The sequence below is a fragment of the Humulus lupulus genome, chromosome X (assembly GCF_963169125.1).
Source record: "Humulus lupulus chromosome X, drHumLupu1.1, whole genome shotgun sequence".
NCBI classification, from domain to species: domain Eukaryota; kingdom Viridiplantae; phylum Streptophyta; class Magnoliopsida; order Rosales; family Cannabaceae; genus Humulus; species Humulus lupulus.
This window is the reverse complement of record NC_084802.1, coordinates 263,721,713-263,729,199: the sequence shown is the minus strand read 5'-3', so window position 1 is coordinate 263,729,199 and position 7,487 is coordinate 263,721,713.

The window sequence follows — 7,487 nt, the reverse complement described above, 5'->3', positions numbered from 1 at the left end:
GATTAGCAAGTCTTGCACTACTTTAAACACACAATATAATGGTCGTGGTTACCCAGGGCGTTACAACTTGGTATCAGAGCGGTCAAGGTTTAAGTGTTCCTAAAGACTGGTTGGACATGTACATTCGCCGCTAAAGACAAGATCGACTCAGGGTTTGGTAATTGTATATTCGTGCTTATATGTTTAAGTGTTTGAAAGGAATATGAATGCTTTAATCTGTATGATTAATAGGGTACTTGAGATACTGATAGGGCCTGGCCCTTGACTACTGTGTGATGATATTGAGACATGCTTATTAGCATTGTTGTGCATGTGTAACGCACTACTACCGAGGGACCGTTACGGTGTGCATTTTAAACAGTGCTAAACTTGTTAATTGAGTCATTTGGCCATAATCGTGTAACTAAGTATGATTAACGGTTTAGGGTTAAATTTTTTGGTTAAGATACAATGTTTCACTAAAATGTTTACTGTATACATTGGGATCCCAAAAATATAATTTAAAGGTTAATTACAATAAAATATTTACCACCAGCCGACCTAAGCGGCAAAATTGGGTTTAACCCTAGTTCCTCTTTAAACCCTCGGCCGTGGTGGTAGAACAGTTGCATATGTACACATCGTCATCTAAGCTCTCCAACTCAAGGATGGTCCAACTTTCTTTTTGCCTTTACCTGCACCACATAGCACCCGTGAGCCGAAGCTCAGCAAGAAAACTCAATATGCTGATGAACATGTAATAACATGTTACAGAATCATAATATATAAGTGCAAGTAATGGTTGCGGGCCCTACCCTTTGTATAGATGATTTATGGGCCCTGCCCTTTATATTGATGACTATCAAGTCATATTGAGAATAGATGGCTAGTGTGTCAATCTAAAATAAGTGACTCAAATAAGTGACAATTAAGTCACGCACTGGGCTCCGTACCCTAATCAGATGAGTGAATATCACTTTATGATTTTGGTAATCATAATGGAGCTTGTAGCTCTAATCAGATGAGTGAGTCACACTTTGGGCTCCACGCCCTAATCAGATAGGTGAATAAAGAGTCACACTTTGGGTTCCACACCCTAACCAGATAAGTGACTATGGAGTCACGAACTTGGGCTCAACACCCACAGCGATGTGACATTGTAGTCACCTGAGCCTTTTGGCCCTAGCTCTAAGCAACTAGCCTTTAGCCTAGACAAGCGCTTTTAATTTTCATCGAACTTGAGGTCGGTCAAGCCTTAATGTTCATGATGATTCATTCAATGGTTATGCTAATTAGATCTAATCATTTTGGCTTGTGTTGAACACATCAATGCCATTCATGACTCTTAAGCCAATACCATACGACTCGTGCCAATTTCTAACTCATGGGTCAGTGCCATACACATGTAAGCAATGCAACCAGGCATATATCATATGTCAAATATCCAAATGTAGGGCATTCAACATTCTTACTTAACAATCACTAGCATTTCATTCCCTAATCACATTTATCTCATGCATCACATACTAGATGCAATTTTCTTACCTCTGATTCGAGTGAGAAATAAGTTAAAAATGACCTTTGAGAATGATCAATCCTTTGATTCATCAGCGATCACCTAGTCATAACAAAATATGGAATTCCATAAATAAAATCAATAATAGAAGGTTCATGATCTAAACCTCGCTCCCAGAACCTCTAATCCTACTAACACAGTTAATAAATTCGATCCCGAGCCTTAAGAATTGAAACCCCTTGCCAAAAACCTTCAAAAGTGCCCAAAAGAATTCTCTGGAAAAATAGGATAGTGCTACAGCGCTACCCCCCAGGCGCTATGGCGCTACAACCAGAGCTGCCATGCCTTGGACAGCGCTGTAGCGCCCATCCTTGGGTACTGTAGCGCCAAAACCAGGGTGTTTCAGCTCTAGTTTTTCCACTTCGAGTTCACCAAATACCAACCTTCAAAACCTGATTCCAAACCTAAACCAAACTCAAAAATGAACCCAAAAACCCATTCTACAAGTCTTAGGCATCAAAACCCAATCAATATTTCCCCAAAACTTCATTGAATCCTCAACTATCCAATCCAAAAATTCCAACTGAAAAAAAATTGAAAAATAGAGCAAACCCAGAGTTTCCATGGATGAAATCTTACCTCAAGCCCAAGGTTAAACCCTCTTCAATGGCTGAACACAATCCTAGACCCTCAAGGCTTGATTTCCTATCTTGAATCCTTAATTGGAGCTTCAAAAATTTCAAAGGAAAAGGAGAAAAAGAATGATTGAGAGGAAGAAGGAGAAGAGGCTCTGTTTTTGGTTTAGTTTTGTACAACCTTCCTTAGTTAAATATGTCCGTTGGTTAAAAGAGAAAAATGCCCCCAAGGGAAAAAATGCCATTTCCCACTTATCCCGCTAATCATAAATAACATCCTCCAATTCCCGTTATTTCCAATATTCTCAAATAATAATAATCCATATCTCATTACCCTTTAATTCCCGGTAATATACTAATCATCAAATTACCTTGAGACTCACCTCGATCTCGGTAAATAACCCTGTTATGACCAAACCGCTAACTTGCATTCAAAGATTGTCTCATGCCAAATAGCTCGAACAAATCTACATTATAACGTTGCCTCATCCATAATTTACCAACATGCATGAAATTATACAAATTTTCCCTGAACGGGCCAAATTACCATAATGCCCTTAAAATGAAAATTGGACCCACATGCATGCATTTATCATCATATAATCATTTAATTGCATAATAAATCAATTATGGCCCTCTTGACCTCCTAATCAAGGCCCTAAGCCTTATTAGAAAATTTGGGTCATTACAGCATGTAGATGAATACTTGGATAATTGCTTATATCTTGATTGCTTGTGGTTGGTTGAGTTCCAACGGTGGATCATAAGAAGATTGTTACCCTGTCATCATTGTATGACCACCGAGTCATTGATTGTAGATTAACTTGGATAGCTATGCGTCCAAGATGATCCACATGACTAGCCAGCACTGGGTCTGAGGTTAGAGATGATGACCAGGGCCAAAACCCTCCACCAGTCCCTGAGAACTGGCAGCAGATACTTGCAGACAAGCAAGCTCGATTGTAGAGTCAGGAATAGCAGATTCGATTACTGAGACAGCAGGCTCTGTCAGGGAGTGCTGCACCTATTGTGCAATCTATTTTGGCTCAAGTTGTACCAACACCTGAGATTGGGACTAGGTGGGAGCCACTGTATGAGCGGTTCAGGAGACAACATCCTCCAACCTTTGAGGGAGGACCAAATCCACTAAAGGCCGAGCAGGGGATGAGAAAGATTACCTCTATCATAGATTTCATGAGGGTGGAAGGTAATGATAGGGTGGCATGTGCCACCTATATGCTGAGAGAGGATGCCCGCATTTGGTGGGAAGTGGCATCATAAACTAGGGATGTGTCCACGCTGAGTTGGGATGGGTTCAAGGACTTGTTTAGCCAGAAGTATTATAATGTTGCCAGCAGGCCAGCGAAAGTAAATGAGTTGGTGGGGTTAGTACAAGGCAACACTATAGTTACAGAATACGCCCTGAAGTTTGATAGACTTGCGAAGTTTGCACTAGACCTAGTGCCTACTGACGCAGCTAGACAGGACAGATTTATCATAGTACTTAATGCTATGATAGTCAGAGATGTGAGAATTACAAAGTACCTGGGGGGATGACTTATACCTAGCCTATTGAAAAGGTTCTTACCGCTATGGAGATAGAAAATAAGATTTCGAGGGAGAACGCTGGGAGATGTGAGGTTCATAGGGCGGTGCCTCCATATTCTGGGTTTGGTAGGGGTGGGGGCCCCAGTGATCTGAAGAGGAAGACCCCTGACACTTCAACCACTGCTGGTCCTGTTAGGAGGGGTTAGGGTGCTCAGGGTGGTCGCCAGGGAGGCGGTGATACATGAAGAAGCTACCTAGAGTGCACGCGGTGCAGAAGATGCCATCCAGGCGAATGTCGGCCAAAGGCCTGTTATGTGTGTAGGGTGGTGGGACACCTCAAGAAGGACTGTCCAACAGTGAGGAAAGAGGAAGCAAGGAAGGGGACAACTTGACTCCAGCTCGAGTGTTCACCTTGACTTAGGCAGAGGCCGAGGCTAGTCCCTTGGTGGTGACAGGTCAGCTTTCTAGCGCTGGCTCTCCTTTTACTGTATTGATTGATTCTGGAGCTACACATTCATTTGTTTCTAGTAAGGTGATTGATAGATTATGTAGATCTAGTGAATATTATACAACGGGGTTTGGGACTATACTACCTACTGGGGAGTTGGTGGTATCTAGGAGATGGATTATAGCATTGCCAGTAATGGTTGATGGTAGGTAGTTGTTAGTAGACTTGATTGAGTTAGGTGTGGAGGACTTTGACATGATTCTAGGGATGGATTGGCTGGTCAGATATGGGGCTACCATTGATTGCAGGGAGAAGATGGTGACTTTCGTGCTTGAGGGAGAGGATCCCTTTGTTTTCGTGGGTGCAGTATGTGGACCCCGCATACCCATGATATTAGCGCTGAGGGCCAGGGACCTATTATAGGGAGGATGTATAGGTTTCCTAGCTAGTGTGGTGGATACTACTGGTGTTTTTCCAACAGGGCCGAGAGAGACCATATTAGTTTGTGAGTTTTTGGACGTGTTCCCTGAGGATTTACCCGGGCTGGCGCCACACAGGGAGATTCAGTTTGTCATTTAGTTGGCATCGGGGATAGAGCCAGTGTCGAGGGCACCGTATAGGATGGCTCCGATGGATTTGAAAGAATTGAAGATACAGTTACAGGAACTTTTGGATTTTGGGTTAATCAGGCCTAGTTACTCGCCATGGGGTGCTCTGGTTTTGTTTGTGAAGAAGAAGGATGGGACTCTGCGGATGTGTATAGACTACAGGGAATTGAACAAGTTGACCATCAAGAATAAATACCCTTTACCAAGGATCGACGACTTGTTTGATCAGCTGTAGGGAAAGAAGCTATTCTTATAGATTGATCTTCAATCTGGTTATCACCAGCTGAGGATTAAGGACGAGGACATACTGAAGACAGCCTTCCGAATGAGGTACGGGCATTATGAGTTTTTGGTCATATCATTTGGTTTGACCAATGCCCCAGTAGCCTTCATGGACTTAATGAATAGAGTGTTCAAGGACTTCTTGGATTAGTTTGTGATTTTCTTCATCGACGACATCTTAGTGTACTCCAGTTCAGAGATAGAGAATGAACAACATTTATGACAAGTCTTGTAGAGGTTGAGAGAGCACCGATTGTACATCAAGTTTAAGAAGTGTGAGTTTTGGCAACCAAAAGTGACATTCCTTGGAGATATTATTGGTGAGGATGGGATTAAGATGGATCCATCTAAGGTGCAGGCAGTGAGAGATTGGCTGAGGCCAAGGAACACCTCAATGGTTAGGAGTTTCCTTGGATTAGCGAGATATTATAGGCAGTTTGTGGAAGGGTTCTCGAAGATTGCTACACCAATGATAAAATTGACACGGAAGAATTTGAAGTTCGTCTGGTCAGACAAGTGTGAAACAACTTTAAGGAATTGAAGCAACGACTTATTACGACACCATTGTTGAGTCTTCCTTCTGATGGAGGAAAGTTTGTGGTATATTGTAATGCATCAAGGTTGAGTTTGGGATGCATATTGATGCAGAATGAGAAGGTTATAGCTTATGCATCACGACAGATGAAGGAGTATGAGTAGTGGTACCCTACCCATGATCTAGAATTGGCAGCGGTGGTATTCGCACTGAAGGTGTGGTGACATTATCGATATGGAGATAAGTGTGAGATATACACCTATCACAAGAGTTTGAAGTACTTCTTCACCTAGAAGGACCTGAATATGAGGCAGAGGCATTGGCTAGAGTTGGTGAAGGACTATGACTGTGACATTCTTTACCACCCAAGAAAAGCTAATGTAGCGGTGGATGCACTAAGCCGGAGAGGCCCAGGACAGTTGTTTAGTTCTACCTAGATATCGAGAGAGTTGGCAGAGGAGATGTCCAGAGCAAAGATAGAATTGTTTGTGGGTTGGTTGGACAATATTACTTTGCAGTCGACCCTACTAGAGCATATTAAGGAGGGTCACTTAGTAGATGCACTATTGCAGGAAGTTAGAGGGAATGTCTTAGCAGGATTGGCTAAGGACTATTCCATCTCTGAGGTTGATTTGCTACGGTATCTGGGTCGAATCTGTGTTCCAACTAATAAGGGGATTAGGCATGAGATATTGGATGAATCTCATACTACGCTGTACTCACTCCATCCAGGCACCACGAAGATGTATCAGGATCTACGAGCGTTGTATTGGTGGCCTGGGATGAAGAAGGATATAGTGGAGTACGTGGCCAAGTGTTTAACCTGTCAATAGGTGAAGGCTGAGCATTAGCGACCAGCGGGATTGCTACAGCCTTTGGGTATTCCTGAGTGGAAGTGGGAGGATATTACGATGGATTTTGTGGGAGGTTTACCCAGGACAGTGGGGCTACACGATTCGGTGTGGGTGATAGTAGACAGATACACCATGTCATCTCACTTTCTGCCAGTGAAGATGACTCATACTGTGGATTAGTATGCAGAGCTGTATGTGAGGAAGATTGTGTGTCTCCATGTGGTTCCTAAGTCTATAGTGTCAGAACGGGATCCTATCTTTACCTCCATGTTTTGGGATGTATTCCAGGAGGCCATGGAGACTCAGTTGAAGTTCAGCACGACCTTTCATCCTCAGACTGATGGACAGTGTAAGAGAATGATTCAGGTATTGGAGGACATGCTTAGATCGTGCATGATAGACTTTGAGGGATCTTGGAGTAAGTATCTCCCGTTGATTGAATTTTCATACAACAACAGTTATCAATCAACGATTGGAGTAGCTCCTTATGAGATGTTATATGGGAGGAGATGTAGATCACCCATTCATTGGGATGAGAAGGGTGAGAGGAGGTATTTTGGACCGGACATGGTTCAAAAGACTAATGAGGCTATTGAGAAGATTCGAGCTCGAATGCTCACTTCGCAGAGCAGACAGAAAAGCTATGCTGATCCCAAGCGTAGGGACGTGGAGTTCCAGGTTGGGGACCATGTGTTTCTGGGAGTTTCACCACTGCGAGGGGTGAGAAGGTTTGGGAAGAAGGGTAAGTTAAGCCCTAGATTCATTGGTCCTTTCGAGATCCTAGAGAGGATCAGACATGTGCCCTACAGATTGGCTTTGCCACCGTCATTGTCAGGAGTTCATAACATATTCCATATTTCTATGCTTCGGAAGTACGTATCAGATACAACTCATGTGTTGAAATATAAGGACTTGGAATTACAGACAGATTTATCATATGAGGAGCGACCAGTTCAAGTCTTAGACAGGAAAGAAAAGGTTCTATAGAACAAGATGATTCCTCTAATTAAAGTGTTATGGAGGAATAGCACGGTCAAGGAAGCGACCTGGGAGCTTGAATCAGCGTTGTGGGATCCGTATCC